The sequence below is a fragment of the Bos taurus genome, chromosome X, assembly GCF_002263795.3.
Source record: "Bos taurus isolate L1 Dominette 01449 registration number 42190680 breed Hereford chromosome X, ARS-UCD2.0, whole genome shotgun sequence".
In the NCBI taxonomy this organism is placed as follows: domain Eukaryota; kingdom Metazoa; phylum Chordata; class Mammalia; order Artiodactyla; family Bovidae; genus Bos; species Bos taurus.
In genome coordinates, this window is record NC_037357.1 from 105,988,284 (window position 1) to 106,005,257 (window position 16,974).

At 41.7% G+C, this 16,974-nt stretch overlaps 1 pseudogene; it reads left to right on the plus strand.

Annotated features, from left to right (window-relative positions):
• Positions 1 to 12,870: 12,870 nt before the first annotated feature.
• Positions 12,871 to 16,021, plus strand: LOC112445019 (MOB kinase activator 1A-like; annotated as a pseudogene).
• Positions 16,022 to 16,974: the final 953 nt, after the last annotated feature.

Genomic DNA, 16,974 nt, shown 5'->3' on the forward strand with positions numbered 1-16,974 from the left:
GAGTAATACTCCATTGTGTATATGTACCACAGCTTTCTTATCCATTCGTCTGCTGATGGACATCTAGGTTGCTTCCATATCCTGGCTATTTATTATAAACAGTGCTGCGATGAGCATCGGGGTACACATGTCTCTTTCAATTCTGGTTTCCTTAGTGTGTATGCCCAGCAGTGGGATTGCTGGGTCATATGGCAGTTCTATTTCCAGTTTTTTAAGGAATCTCCACACCGTTCTCCATAGTGGCTGTACTAGTTTGCATTCCCACCAACAGTGTAAGAGGGTTCCCTTTTTTCCATACCCTCTCCAGCATTTATTGCTTGTAAACTTTTGGATAGCAGCCATTCTGACTTGCATGAAATGGTACCTCATTGTGGTTTTGATTTGCATTTCTCTGGTAATGAGTGATGTTGAGCATCTTTTCATGTGTTTGTTAGCCATCTGTATGTCTTCTTTGGAGAAATGTCTGTTTAGGTCTTTGGCCCATTTTTTGATTGGGTCATTTATTTTTCTGGAGTTGAGCTGCAGGAGTTGCTTGTATATTTTTGAGACTAATTCTTTGTCAATTGCTTCATTTGCTATCATTTTCTCCCATTCTGAAGGCTGTCTTTTCACCTTGCTTATATTTTCCTTTGTTGTGCAGAAGCTTTTAATTTTAATTAGGTCCCATTTGTTTATTTTTGCTTTTATTTCCAATATTCTGGGAGGTGGGTAACAGGATCCTGCTGTGATGTATGTCAGAGAGTGTTTTGCCTATGTTCTCCTCTAGGAGTTTTATAGTTTCTGGTCTTACGTTTAGATCTTTAATCCATTTTGAGTTTATTTTTGTGTAGGGTGTTAGAAAGTGTTCTAGTTTCATTCTTTTACAAGTGGTTGACCAGCACCACTTGTTAAAGAGATTGTCTTTTCTCCATTGTATATTCTTGCCTCCTTTGTCAAAGATAAGGTGTTCATAGGTGTGTGGATTTATCTCTGGGCTCTCTATTTTGTTCCATTGATCTATATTTCTGTCTTTGTGCCAGTACCATACTGTCTTGATGACTGTGGCTTTGTAGTAGAGCCTGAATTCAGGCAGGTTGATTCCTCCAGTTCCATTCTTCTTTCTCAAGATAGCTTTGGCTATTCGAGGTTTTTTGGATTTCCATACAAATTGTGAAATTATTTGTTCTAGCTCTGTGGTAGCTTGATAGGGATTGCATTGAATCTATAGATTGCTTTGGGTAGTATACTCATTTTCACTGTATTGATTGTTCTGATCCATTAACATGGTATATTTCTCCATCTATTAGTATCCGCTTTGATTTCTTTCACCAGTGTTTTATAGTTTTTTATATATTGGTCTTTTGTTTCTTTAGGTAGATAAATTCCTAAGTATTTTATTATTTTCGTTGCAATGGTGAATGGAATTGTTTTCTTAATTTTTCTTTCTATTTTCTCATTGTTAGTGTATAGGAATGCAAGGGATTTCTATGTGTTGATTTTATGTCCTGTAACTTTACTATATTCATTGGTTAGCTCTTGTAATTTTCTGGTGGAGTCTTTAGGGTTTTCTATGTAGAGGATCATGTCATCTGCAAACAGTGAGAGCTTTACTTCTTCTTTACCAATTTGGATTCCTTTTATTTCTTTTTCTGCTCTGATTGCTGTGGCCAAAACTTCCAAAACTATGTTGAATAGTAGTGGTGAGAGTGGGCACCATTGTCTTGTTCCTGACTTTAGGGGAAATGCTTTCAATTTTTCACCATTGAGGATAATGTTTGCTGTGGGTTTGTCATATATAGCTTTTATTATGTTGAGGTATGTTCCTTCTATTCCTGCTTTCTGGAGGGTTTTTATCATAAATGGATGTTGAATTTTGTCAAAGGCTTTCTCTGCATCTATTGAGATAATCATATGGCTTTTATTTTTCAATTTGTTAATGGTGTATTACATTGATTCATTTGCAGATATTGAAGAATCCTTGCATGCCTGGGATAAAGCCCACTTGGTCGTGATGTATGATCTTTTTAATGTGTTGTTGGATTCTGATTGCTAGAATTTTGTTAAGGATTTTTGCATCTATGTTCATTAGTGATATTGGCCTGTAGTTTCCTTTTTTTGTGGCATCTTTGTCAGGTTTTGGTATTAGGGTGATGGTGGCCTCATAGAATGAGTTTGGAAGTTTACCTTCCTCTGCAATTTTCTGGAAGATTTTGAGTAGGATAGGTGTTAGCTCTTCTCTAAATTTTTGGTAGAATTCAGCTGTGAAGCCATCTGGTCCTGTGCTTTTGCTTGTTGGGAGATTTCTGATTACAGTTTCAATTTCTGTGCTTGTGATGGGTCTATTAAGATTTTCTATTTCTTCCTGGTTCAGTTTTGGAAAGTTGTACTTTTCTAAGAATTTGTCCATTTCTTCCAAGTTGTCCATTTTATTGGCATATAATTGCTGATAGTAGTCTCTTATGATCCTTGGTATTTCTGTGTTGTCTGTTGTGATCTCTCCATTTTCATTTCTAATTTTATTGATTTAATTTTTCTCCCTTTGTTTCTTGATGAGTCTGGCTAATAGTTTGTCAATTTTATTTATCCTTTCAAAGAACCAGCTTTTGGCTTTGTTGGTTTTTGCTATGGTCTCTTTTGTTTCTTTTGCATTTATTTCTGCCCTAATTTCTAAGATTTCTTTCCTTCTACTAACCCTGGGGTTCTTCATTTCTTCCTTTTCTAGTTGCTTTATGTGTAGAGTTAGGTTATTTATTTGACTTTTTTCTTGTTTCTTGAGTTACGCCTGTATTGCTATGAACCTTCCCCTTAGTGCTGCTTTTACAGTGTCCCAGAGGATTTGGGTTGTTGTGTTTTCATTTTCATTCGTTTCTATGCATATTTTGATTTCTTTTTTGATTTCTTCTGTGATTTGTTGGTTATTCAGCAGCGTGTTGTTCAGCCTCCATATGTTGGAATTTTTAATAGTTTTTCTCCTGTAAGAGATCTAATCTGCTTTGTGGTCAGAAAAGATGCTTGGAATGATTTCTATTTTTTTGAATTTACCAAGGCTAGATTTATGGCCCAGGATGTGATCTATCCTGGAGAAGGTTCCGTTTGTGCTTGAGAAAAAGGTGAAATTCATTGTATTGGGGTGAAATGTCCTATAGATATCAGTTAGATCTAACTGGCCTATTGTATCATTTAAAGTTTGTGTTTCCTTGTTAATTTTCTGTTTAGTTGATCTATCCATAGGTGTGACTGGGGTATTTAAAGTCTCCCACTATTATTCTGTTATTGTTAATTTCCCCTTTCATACTTGTTAGCATTTGTCTTACATATTGTGGTACTCCTATGTTGGGTGCATATATATTTATAATTGTTATATCTTCTTCTTGGACTGATCCTTTGATCATTATGTAGTGTCCTTCTTTGTCTCTTTTCACAGCCTTTGTTTTAAAGTCTATTTTATCTGATATGAGTATTGCTACTCCTGCTTTCTTTTGGTCTCTATTTGCATGGAACATCTTTTTCCAGCCCTTCACTTTCAGTCTGTATGTGTCCCTTGTTTCAAGGTGGGTCTCTTGTAGACAACATATGTAGGGGTCTTGTTTTTGTATCCATTCAGCCAGTCTTTGTTGGTTGGGGCATTCAACCCATTTACATTTAAGGTAATTACTGATAAGTATGATCCCATTGTCATTTAATTTATTGTTTTGGGTTCGAGTTCATACACCCTTTTTGTGTTTCCTGTATAGAGAAGATCCTTTAGCATTTGTTGGAGAGCTGGTTTGGTGGTGCTAAATTCTCTCAGCTTTTGCTTGTCTGTAAAGCTTTTGATTTCTCCTTCATATTTGAATGAGATCCTTGCTGGGTACAGTAATCTGGGCTGTAGGTTATTTTCTTTCATCACTTTAATTATGTCCTGCCATTCCCTCCTGGCCTTAAGAGTTTCTATTGAAAGATCAGCTGTTATCCTTATGGGAATCCCCTTTCCCTTGCTGCTTTTAATATTTGTTCTTTGTGTTTGATCTTTGTTAATTTGATTAATATGTGTCGTGGGGTGTTTCGCCTTGGGTTTATCCTGTTTGGGACTCTCTGGGTTTCTTGGACTTGGGTGATTATTTCCTTCCCCATTTTGGGAAAGTTTTCAACTATTATCTCCTCAAGTATTTTCTCAAGGTCTTTCTTTTTGTCTTCTTCTTCTGGGATTCCTATGATTCGAATGTTGGGGGGTTTAACATTGTCCCAGACATCTCTGAGATTGTCCTCATTTCTTTTAATTCGTTTTTCTTTTATCCTCTCTGATTCATTTATTTCTCCCATTCTATCTTCTACCTCACTAATCCTGTCTTCTGCCTCCATTATTCTACTATTTGTTCCCTCCAGAGTGTTTTTGATCTCACTTATTGCATTATTCATTATATATTGACTCTTTTTTATTTCTTCTAGGTCTTTGTTAAATCTTTCTTGCATCTTCTCAATCCTTGTCTCTAGGCTATTTATCTGTTATTCCATTTTGTTTTCAAGATTTTATATCATTTTCACTATCATTATCCGGAATTCTTTATCAGGTAGATTCCCTATCTCTTCCTCTTTTGTTTGGTTTGGTGGGCATTTATCCTGTTCCTTTACCTGCTGGGTATTCCTTCGTCTCTTCATCTTGTTTATATTGCTGTGTTTGGGGTGGCCTTTCCGTATTCTGGCACTTTGTGGAGTTCTCTTTATTGTGGAGTTTCCTTGCTGTGGGTGGGGTTGTATGGGTGGCTTGTCAAGGTTTCCTGTTTAAGGAAGCTTGGGTTGGTGTTCTGGTGGGTGAAGCTGGATTTCTTCTCTCTGGAGTGCAATTAAGTGTCCAGTAATGAGTTATGAGATGTCATTGTGTTTGGAGTGACTATGGGCAGCCTGTATATTGAAGCTCAGGGCTATGTCCTGTGTTGCTGGAGAATTTGCGTGGTATGCCTTGCTCTGCAACTTGTTGGGCCTTGGGTGGTGCTTGGTTTCAATGTAGGTGTGGAGGCATTTCATGAGCTCTTATTGATTAATGTTACCTAGAGTCAGGAGTTCTCTTGTGTTCTCAGGATTTGGACTTAAGCCTCCTACTTCTGGTTTTCTGTCTTATTTTTACAGGAGCCTCAAGACTTCTCCATCTATACAACACTGTTGATAAAACATCTAGGTTAATGATGAAAAGTTTCTCCACAGTGAGGGACACCCAGAGAGGTTCACAGAGTTACATGGAGACGAGAAGAGGGATGAGGGAGATAGAGGTGACCAGGATGAGATGAGATGGAATCAAAAGAGGAGAGAGCAAGCACTTCCTTATGTGAGCTCCACAGTCTGCACCACTCAGAGATGTTCATAGAATTATACAGAGAAGAGAAGAGGGAGGAAGGAGACAGAGGTGGCCAGGAGGATAAAGGGGTGAATCAAAAGCAGAGAGACAGATCCAGCCAGTAATCAGTTCCCTAAGTGTTCTCCACAGTCTGGAACACACAAAGAGATTCACAGAGTTGGGTAGAGAAGAGAAGGGGGAGGGAGGAGATAGAGGCGACCTGGTGGAGAAAAAGTAGAGTCCAAAGAGAGGAGAGAGCAGTCAAGCCAGTAATCTCACTCCCAAGTAAAAATGGGTACTGAAGATCAGGTTCTTAAAGGTACAAAATTGATAACAAATACCAAAAAGCAAAGATTAAAAATCCAGAGTAGAAGTTGGATTTTCAAAAATTCAATATTAAAGAAAAAAAAGACAAAGTCACAAAAATTATAAAAAAAATATATATATATGAAGTTTGCTTTAAAAAATAGGGTCTCTCTTTTTATTTTCCAAATAGTAGGTTATAAAAATGAAAATTAAAGGAGTAATAGAGGACTTAAAAATAAAAAAAATTAAAATTAAAGAATGATAGTAAAAATAGTAAAATTATATCTAGGACTTTCTCTGGTGGTGTTGTGGGGAGTGTGGGGTCAGTTCATTTTCGGATAGTTCCTTGATCCGGCTTATGTGTCTCAAGATCTATAGGCCCCTTCCTATGTAGTTGGTGCTAACTACAGGGTTTTAATCTATTGCACCTGTCAATTCCAAGGCGGTTCCTTCTGTTTTAGCTTCTTCTGTTTGCTGGTCTCTTCAGTGTCTAATTTCTGCCCTGATGCAAGGGGGCGGTGGTGGACACCTTTCTAGGCTCACTGGTTCAGTCGTGCTGTGGGGAGGGAGGTACACTGCAAACAGATAACATTGGCGTGTGCTCGCAGTATCTTGGCCACACTGGGTTTGTCCCCACTCATGGTGTGTGTTCTTTCCCTATCTACATTGCTTAGGCTCTAGGTTGCTCTGCCGGGAACTCTCTGAGGCTGGCCCTGGGTTGTATGCACTTCCCAGGTCTAAGCCGCTTAGGTTCAAGTACTCAGGTAGTCCTCAAAGGTGCAGACTCGGTTGGGCCTGCGTTTTGTGCCCTTCCCAGGTCTGAGCAGCTCGGGTGACCAGTAGTTTGGTGAGTGCGGTCGCTGCCACTTATCGCCTCCCCTGTCCCTGCCACTCGGTTTTCTGGGTGTACAACCGGCGCACCTTCTCAGGTGGATGTTTACCATTCAGATTCCCAAGAAGTCTTGGTTAGCAATGAAGCCTGCTTGCAGTTTGGTAGATAATGCCTCTCTGGGGCCACGATTGCCCCCTTCCGGCTCTGGCTGCCCTCGCTTGCCTGTCTCTGGAGGGGGATGGGCCAGTCCGCAGCCGGCTAGCTCTGCTCAGCAGGAGCAGAGCTAGCCTTCATCTGTGAGCAGGCCTGAAGGTGTCTTAGGTTAGGGCTTTTCACGAGGTAGCTCTCCCACAGTCTGGTTTGCTGTCTCAAGTCATTTCCCTCAGATTGCCCTCGGGCCATTTAGGCGGTCCTTACTCTAAGCAATGCATCCCGCGCCTCCCTGCCCAGGCCCCGCTTGCTAGTGGCAGGTGCAAGCGTCTGCACTGCTTCTCTGCTGGGGGAGTTACTGTTGGGCACGTAATCTGTGGCTTTTAATTATTTATTTATTTTTCCTCCTGGTTATGTTGCCCTCTGTGGTTCCAAAGCTCGTCACAGACTCGGCAGTTAGGGTGTTTCCTGGTGTTTGGAAACCTCTCATTTTTAAGACTCCGTTCATATGACGGAGCTCTGTCCCTACCTCTTTTGTCTCTCTTTTTATCTTTTATATTTTTCCTACCTCCTTTTGAAGACAATGGGCCGCTTTTCTGGGTGCCTGATGTCCTCTGCTGGCATTCAGAAGTTGTTTTGTGGAATTTATTCAGTGTTCAAATGTTCTTTTGATGAATTTGTTGGGGAGAAAGTGTTCTCCCCGTCCTATTCCTCTGCCATCTTAGGGAGATGTCAAAGTCTTGAACACTTCTGTTTTGCATATGTCTCCCATATCAGCACCAATGATTGAGTCCTAATTTTATTTGATCAAGACCTCTTGGGTATTGGAAATGTCTCCTCTATGTATCACTGCAAGCTTATATTAATACTGAGACTCAAGGTACTTTTGTTTTATGATTTTAATCTATAATATCCAAATCCTGACATATTTTCTCTGCACTAAATGAACTCAGACTTGCCCTGAATCTCAAGATATGACCCTAGCAATGAAAAAGGAGCCTTTATGAGAGACAAAAATACATTTTCATTCTGCTACCTGCACATCATATTCATTAGTTTGTTCCCAAGTCTAAGAAGAGGGTAGATGCTAACTTGATTTGTAAAGTTAATTAAAGTCGTTGGGACATGTCACATGACAACAGGGGATTCTGTGAATCTCAGTACCTACTCAGTACCTTTTGTTGGGCAACCACACATGATGCAGCTGAAATTTGAGTTTTCTCTTGCTCCTTTTCATTTCCTTAAGTGATTATGCAAGATTGTTAATGTCTTCAATGAAGTTTCATTTACACCACAGAATTAAATTAGCAGGCAATCATGTTCCTGTTAATTTCGCTTTGTAAATGGCATGATGACTAGGCCCGGGGCTGGTGATTTTCAATCTTTACAGTCTCAGAACATCTTTATTCCATGTTTCTTCCTTACATCTTTGTATGAGTGTCACATGAAGGTGAGGAGATGGCCAAGATGAAGGGAAGCTAAAGGGGGTCAGGAGTGGGCATTCCAGCACACAGGTGTCAGGGAAGAACAGCAGAGGATGTTTGGGAACTGTAAACAGTTGCATAATCATAAGGGATTTGATTTAGGTCATACCTGAATGGTCTAGTGGTTTTCCCTACTTTCTTCAATTTAAGTCTGAATTTGGCAATAAGGAGTTCATGATCCAAGCAACAGTCAGCTCCCAGTCTTGTTTTTGCTGACTGTATAGAGCTTCTCCATCTTTGGCTGCAAAGAATATAATCAATCTGATTTTGGAGTGCCTGATGAACTATGGACGGAGGTTCATGACATTGTACAGGAGACAGGGATCAAGACCATCCCCATGGAAAAGAAATACAAAAAAGCTAAATGGCTGTCTGGGGAGGCCTTACAAATAGGTGTGAAAAGAATAGAAGTGAAAAGCAAAGGAGAAAAGGAAAGATATAAGCATCTGAATGCAGAGTTCCAAAGAATAGCAAGGAGAGATAAGAAAGCCTTCCTCAGCGATCAGTGCAAAGAAATAGAGGAAAACAACAGAATGGGAAAGACTAGAGATCTCTTCAAGAAAATTAGAGATACAAAGGGAACATTTCATGCAAAGATGGGCACAGTAAAGGACAGAAATGGTATGGGCCTAACAGAAGCAGAAGATATTAAGAAGAGGTGGCAAGAATACACAGAAGAACTGTACAAAAAAGATCTTCACAACCAAGATAATCATGATGGTGTGATCACTCACCTAGAGTCAGACATCCTGGAATGTGAAGTCAAATGGGCCTTAGAAAGCATCACTAGGAACAAAGCTAGTGGAGGTGATGGAATTCCAGTTGAGCTATTTCAAATTCTGAAAGATGATGCTATGAAAATGCTGCACTCAATATGCCAGCAAATTTGGAAAACTCAGCAGTGGCCACAGGACTGGAAAAGGTCAGTTTTCATTCCAATCCCAAAGAAAGACAATGCCAAAGAATGCTCAAACTACTGCACAATTGCACTCATCTCACATGCTAGTAAAGTAATGCTCAAAATTCTCCAAGCCAGGCTTCAGCAATATGTGAACCGTGAACTTCCAGATATTCAAGCTGGTTTTAGAAAAGGCAGAGGAACCAGAGATCAAATTGCCAACATCTGCTGGATCATCAAAAAAGCAAGAGAGTTCCAGAAAAACATCTGTTTTATTGACTATGCCAAAGCCTTTGACTGTGTGGATCACAATAAACTGTGGAAAATTCTGTAAGAGTTGGGAATACCTGACCACCTGACCTGCCTCTTGAGAAACCTGTATGCAGGTCAGGAAGCAACAGTTAGAACTGGACATGGAACAACAGACTGGTTCAAAAGAGGAAAAGGAGCATGTCAAGGCTGTATATTGTCACCCTGCTTATTTAACTTATATGCAGAATACATCATGAGAAATGCTGGGCTGGAGGAAGCACAAGCTGGAATCAAGATTGCCAGGAGAAATATCAATAACCTCAGATATGCAGATGACACCACCCTTATGGCAGAAAGTGAAGAGGAACTAAAAAGCCTCTTGATGAAAGTAAACGAGGAGAGTGAAAAAGTTGGCTTAAAGCTCAACATTCAGAAAACTAAGATCATGGCATCTGGTCCCATCACTTCATGGGAAACAGATGGGGAAACAGTGGAAACAGTGTCCGACTTTATTTTTCTGGGCTCCAAAATCACTGCAGATGGTGACTGCAGCCATGAAATTAAAAGACGCTTACTCCTTGGAAGGAAAGTTATGACCAACCTAGATAGCATATTGAAAAGCAAAGACATTACTTTGCCCACAAAGGTCCATCTTGTCAAGGCTATGGTTTTTCCAGTGGTCATGTATGGATGTGAAAGTTGGACTGTGAAGAAAGCTGAGCGCCAAAGAATTGATGCTTTTGAACTGTGGTGTTGGAGAAGACTCTTGAGAATCCCTTGGACTGTAAGGAGATCCAACCAGTCCATTCTGAAGGAGATCAGTCCTGGGTGTTCATTGGAAGGACTGATGCTAAAGCTGAAACGCCAATACTTTGGCCAGCTCATGTGAAGAGCTGACTCATTGGAAAAGACTCATGCTGGGAGGGATTGGGGGCAGGAGGAGAAGGGGACGACAGAGGATGAGATGGCTGGATGGCATCACCAACTCGATGGACATGAGTTTGAGTAAACTCCAGGAGTTGGTGATGGACAGGGAGGCCCGGCGTGCTGCAATTCATGGGGTCGCAAAGAGTCGGACATGACTGAGCGACTAAACTGAAACAGTTGCATGGAAACAAGGTAGGAAATGGGAAGAGATATAGCCAGATAAGTTGTCAAGACCATGTGGGGAGAGGCAAGGCCACGTGGGGAGGGACAAGGATGTCATGTGGTACTGGGGAGTGGGGGCCTCCTCAGCAGGTACAGCGAGGCCCCCCAACCCAGGGGTGAGCCAGGAGTGGTGCTATTGGACTTGCATGCATGCCTTGGGTAGCTTTGTCAGGGGGAACTTTGTGAAGCACAATCCTGGAAAAAGGAAATCACATTGGGAGGAAGCATGGAGGCCCGGGAAAGAGATGATAAGTGTTGAAACTGTCACTCAGTCATGTCTGACTCTTTGTGACCCCATGGACTTTGGCCCACCAGGCTCCTCTGTCCATGGGATTCTCCAGGCAAGAATACTGAAGTGGGTTGCCATTTCCTTCTCCAGGGGGATCTTCCTGACCCAGGGATGGAACTCAGGTCTTCTGCATTGCAGGCAGATTATCTACCGACTGAGCCAGAAGGTAATAGAAAAGGGGAGGATGGGCTGAATCTGAGAGGTATATTAGGGGAGGCGCAGGGCTATGTGGCTGTCTGGTTGGGTTGATCTGGTTGGGGAGGGAAGGAATGAGCCCTCGTTATGGTGGAGACGGGGTGAGACAGGAGGGGGTTGTGAAGGGGCTTTGGCAGCTGTGAGAGACAACTCAGGAAGAGCAGCAGCAGTTTTGTCCTTCATTTCATCAGGATTTATTGAGGGCCTTCCTCAAGGTCAAGTGCTGGAAGATGGTGAATGGGGTGCAGGAGACATGGCGTTTGAGGTTCTGGTGTCATAGCCACAGACCAGTGTGTGACAGTGAGAAGTGGAACTTTGAAGCTTGCAGCAGGGGTGGTCCAGAGATGACAGATCTGTAAGTCACCAGCTCATAGCTGGTGGTTGAAACAGAGAGTAAACTTACTTACCCAGGGAGCCCATGGCGGAAGAAGAACACAGAGCTTGGCAGAACTCTAGATGATATAAACATTAAAATGTTTATACAAGTACTTTTTTTTAGTAGGTACCCCATGCACATTATATATCCAAAGGGTTCAAAAGGCTGGAGAGAAGTGAGTTTTTCTTCAGCCTTGTCCCCTGGCTGTCCTGCTCCCGGCACTGTAACTGCCTTTATTGGTTTCTGGTGTATCATTTCAAAGATACTCTCTATAAATGCAAATGTTTGCAAGTATGTTTGTGGTGGTTGGGATCACTTCAAACAGTGCCATCTCATGTTCAGTCTGGTTGAGTTGCAGTCTTTGAGGACCTACCTACATGCAGATGTCTAACAGTGAGAAATAGATCTTTGATGCTTGCAGGAGAGGTGTGGGCCTGAGAGAACAGTTCTGTAAGTCATCAGCCCCCAGGTGGGAGTTGAAACAGCAATAGTGAATTATCTGCTCCTGGAGTGTTCATTCCTTTCCAGAAATGCAACACAGAGGGAAAGAGGACTGAGCAGGGGAAAGAAAAACAGGGAGAGAACGGGTGTGTAACCTCAGGAGAAGAGAAGATGGGGCGGGACGTTATTGCTTTCAAGAAAATAAATTATTAGAGAAAAAAAAAAAAGAGAACACTTGAGGTTGTGTTTTGTTCCAAATAGCTAAGGGGGTGGAGAAAATGAAACTTTGTGATAAAATGGAAGCATAGGGCGTTTGGAGGACTCAGATGGACACCCCAGAGACACGCCTTCTCTATTTGTTTACTTTCCTTAAGACTTACACTCTGGGAAGTCTCCTGAAGCCTTAAGAACCGGAGGCATCTCAGTATGCCTGAACATATATGGGGTGTTTTTCCTTCTAAAAACGGTCTAGCAACATTTTCCTGCGGCCTCATGATGTACAAAGTAGCGCCCTGCAGCTCGGAGCGTCTCGGCTGTGGATTGCTGCCCTCTAGTGGCCAGCAAGGAACCTCCCACTCCGGCTCTGCCTGGCTTCACTGTGACTTCAGTGAGGAGAGGAAGTGGGGACTGGGGTTTGTGCTGAGTGTCTGAGTGACTGACTATGTGGAAGGCTCCTTGGGAACATTGGAGACTATCAGCCTCTCTACCCAATCCACTATTTACCCAGATAAGAAAATTTTCTTGGTCCAGAACACATTATGGAGGCAGCCATTAGGGCCAGACTTGAACTCATTGTTTCTATGATGTAAACAATGTTCTAAAGATAATGCTTTCTACTTTCTCTGATGAAAGAGATGGCAGGCAAGATGTGGTTGGAGCAGACCCTCATGAATATGTCAGGAGGGAAATCAAATGGAAATAGTGTAAACCAAACAAGTTTGTAAGCTCTAAAAAAGTACGTGTATATACAGCATTATTTTAGGGGAAAATAGCAGTAATTACGTGGCCTCTGCAATAGATTCTTGGGCAAGATGTGCAACTTCTCCAAGCTTCAGCTGGCCCATCTGGGAATAACAATACATCCTGCATGTATGTGTGGCTGAGATCCTATGAGTCGATGGTTGAAGCGCTTACTTTACCTTTCACTGTGTTTGACTGACACAGTATTAAAGATTTAATTAATTTAGCTATTATTTATAATGAGGCCCATGCGCCTCGTGCACAGTGAGGCCAAACAAAGTGAAATATCAGAGTCTGGAGCAGAGAAAGATTCATTGCGGGCCATGCTTCTCAGGTAGCTCAGTGGTAAAGAATCCACCTGCCAATTCAGGAGACACAAGTTCGATCCTTGGGTCAGGAAGATCTCATGCAGGAGGAAATGTCAACCTACTCCAATATTCTTGTCTGGGAAATCCCATGGACAGAGTACCCTGGCGGGCTACAGTTCATGGGGTCACAAAGAGTCCGACACGACTTACCAACTGAGCAGACATGCAAGGAGATAAGGTGGCTCATATCCGAAGAACCTCGCACTCCCAGAAGGGTTTCAAGGGAAGCACTTTTAAAAGCCAGTTGGGGGGGGGGGGCACCTGGGGAATCATGCACAATTCTCTGATAGTCTGATGAGGAAGCAACAGGGTGGTGTCACAGGGGTTAACTTTCTCAGTCCTCAGGCTCCAGGAAGCCTGGGACTTTGCCCTCATGATCATCAAGTAATTAACATCTTCTATTTGGTGGGAGGTTTTTGCTTCTGCAAAGCAACTCAGAAAATGTGTATCAAATGCAATATTATTATCCAGGTACTTCAGAGAGGAGCTAAAGCAGAGTATGTGGGGGGGCGGGGAGGCACCATAGGGTCCTGCTCGGTTACATTATTATTACTATTTTACTGTTTTACTGTGTTGATTATTCTTTAGGAGATACAGCCCCAGCTTCAGCTTTATGACAGACTAGGAGAACCCTTCCATAAATAGACACTCTACTTCCCAGTTTATAAGGGTGTTTCAAGTCCATGTTGATCCCACTTAATTAAAGTAGCACTTAAAATTCCTCATAAAGCTCTCCTCAAAGAGATGGAAGGCTCGTTCTTCTAAGGGGAAAGGATGTACTTGAATGGCCACTTGATATGAAGAAACTGTAGAAGCGATTGAAGTGAACTTTGAAGGCCTTGATAAAATGGACCTCAAAGCCCTCACAGGCTGAAAATTTTGAATCACCTGACTCTCTGACCTGCTTGTGGCCTGGAAATTCATGAGCAGAGGCCAACAGCAGAAGGGACCAGAGACATGTCTCCGCACAAGCTTGTGGCTGACCCCGCCCCGCATTCTGGAGGGAAACTCCATTCTCTCCTCCTCAGTGGTGGGCACTCGGGTCCCTTTCAGTCACCCAGGGATGCTCCTGGAATGGCACACAGGCTGCCCATGACGGCACCCTCCCTCCCAGCGCCACGCGCGAAGAATGCTTTCCTAATGGAGGAGAGATGGGCATCAAGCTGAAGGAAATCAAAATAGTAAGACTCTGCAGGATGACTGAACAGAGACCTAAGGAAATGACTGACAATAAAAACTGGCAAGGATGATTTAGATACCAGTCTGATCTTTGCATGATATAGACATTATAACTTCTTGTGTCTTGGCAGAAAATAATGCAAACATCATCATCTAATTTGTCAGTTCCGTCTGACAGTCATAGCATTAATAGAATGCTGTGATTAGGGTACAGAGAGAGGAAACTATACAAGCTTGAATTGTGACATAGAATATACTTAATTCTTCTTTATGGAAGGATAGACAGACAAGTTGGTGAATTGACTGTACTACATAATGGGCTATGAATTCCTAAGAAGGATCCTTCTCTATAAGTCAACAAACATTTCAATATAGACACTATTAAAGGAATTTCCCTGGTGGTGCAGTGGATATAAGAATCCGCCTGCCAGTGCAGGGGACAGGGGTTCAATCCCTGGTATGGGAAGATCCCACATGCTGGTGCAACTAAGCCCATGCACCACCACTACCAAGCCTGTGTGCTGCAACTGCTAAAGTCCGTGCACCTAAAGCCTGTGCTTCACAAGAGAAGCCACCACAATGCAACAAAGAGTAACCCCCTCTCGCTGCAACTAGAGAAAAGCCCATGCAAAGCAACAAAGACCCAATGCAGCCAAAGCTAAAATAAATAAAAAATTTTAAAAGCTATTAGTGTCTTGACTTATAGGGAAAAATCATAATATCAAAATAGCTCATGTTATTGAGCATTTACTGAGCACCAGATGCTGTGCAGAGTACTTTTCACACATTATCTCATTTTATTCTTGAGACATACAGCAAATTTTCACATTTTACTGGGGTTCTTTAGAGAATTTCTTTCTTTCCCTTCATATGATTTACCACAATTCATCATTATATATTGTTTGGCTATTTGGTGTCCAAACATTATAATTGATGTCCGACATTATAATTGCAGTGTAAGTGGAATCTTTTCTTTTGAAATACGGCTGGGTCCATTTTTCTTGGTGGTGGTGTTGGGGAGGCAGCACTGGGCTTTGCCCCAAGTTTGACCCCTGCTCAGGGTAGCAGTAGTCTGTGTTTCGCTGTCCGCAGACTGAGGAGTATCTGCCCCTTCTGGTTCCTAAGTGCTGCCTTTGCATACTGACTGCAGTGTAACCCAGTGTTCTCTCCCTCCCCAACCTCTACCCTCACCTCAAGAAGAAAAGAAGAGCTTCCCCTTCAGCAGCCATTCCTCTAATACATTGAAATCCAAGAACATCCCTGAAGGAGCTCATCAACAGGAACACTTAAAACCTGCAGAAGCACTGTCGGAAGTGGGAACACAAAGGAAGCTGCCATGTTGCCAGAGGAAGAGGATCTCCGTCAATGGATGACAGTTAACACTATGGATTTCTTCAGCCAGATCACAACTCAGCATTGAAACAAGCTGCAGATCCAAGATCTGAACATCACTAGGAAAATGATACTAGTTTTGACAGCAGTCATGTGTCCAGCTCCAAAATACATTGACCATTTGATGCCTTGAGTTTAGGATGAACTTTACTGTGATGCTTTTTCCTTCTAAGATTGGTGTCCCATTTCCCCAAAATCTTATATCTGTGGTAAAGACTCTTCTAAAGCATCTGTCCAGAGTTTGCTGCCCACCTTTCTTACCAGCACTTTGATTCTGTGATGTAGCTGCCAGAAAAGGCCTGTCATAGTGTGTCCTTTAAGTGCTTTATTTGTTCAAGATTTCAATTTGACTGATAGAGGAGAGTTGGCACCACTTCAGGAATTCATTGAGGAGTTTAGATTGAAAGACAAGTTTCTTTAACACAGTTATCCTCTTGCTTCATGTACCGTTTGACTTGTCTTATTGCTAATCTGCCATAGACTTGTGTTGGAGGTTGAATTGTGCACCGCCCCCTCCAATCATATGTTGCAGTCCTAACCCAGTACCTTATTTGGAAGTAGAGTCCTTGCAGATGTAATTAAGTTAAAATGAGGTCATTAGTTTGGACTCTAAGCCAGTATGACTGGTGTCATATAAGGGGAAATTTGGATATAGAGACGTGCAAAGGGAGAATGTCCTGCAAACATGAAAACTTAGACACATCACCCCTTTCTTTAAGTCGAAGAGGGAAACCCTAACAAATCCTTCCCTCACAGCTCTCAGAAGAAACCAACTCTGCCCAAACCTTGATTTTGAACTTCTAGCCTTCAGAATTGAGAGACAATGCATTTCTGTTTTTCTAAGCCATCTGGCTTGTGGTACTTTGTGTCCTGGCAGCCCTAGCTAATACAACCGGTGATACAAACTTTGAGAAACCATGGTGCAGACACCCATTGTCTGTGTTAACTGATAAAATTATTCCAGTGGTAGGTTGGCTTCAAAGTAAGAATACAAGAGTGTAGTTAACTTTGATGTACTGGAAGACCTGTTATTTCATGAAGTCATACTTGTAATATATGATGACTAACCTGTACTTTATTAGTTTAACATTGTTTCTTTGCTGAAGAAATTGAATCTTTTTCTGATGACAACATAATAGATAGTGAGCAGTTCCGCCAATAATTTATTGGTTTCCAAAAGTTTTGAAACCAAATTTCCTAACAGTACAATCACATCACCAGATAGGTTTTATTCTACTTCAATCTAAACAATAAAAAGAGACTTCTTTTTTTACCATTTAGAACATATGTATTACTTTGTATTTTATTTTCATGTTTGTATAGAAGTGCTTTTTATAGTTAATCTACCTACTTACCTGTCTACCTATCTCACTATCGATCTACCTTTAAAAAAATTCATAATTGCTATATTAG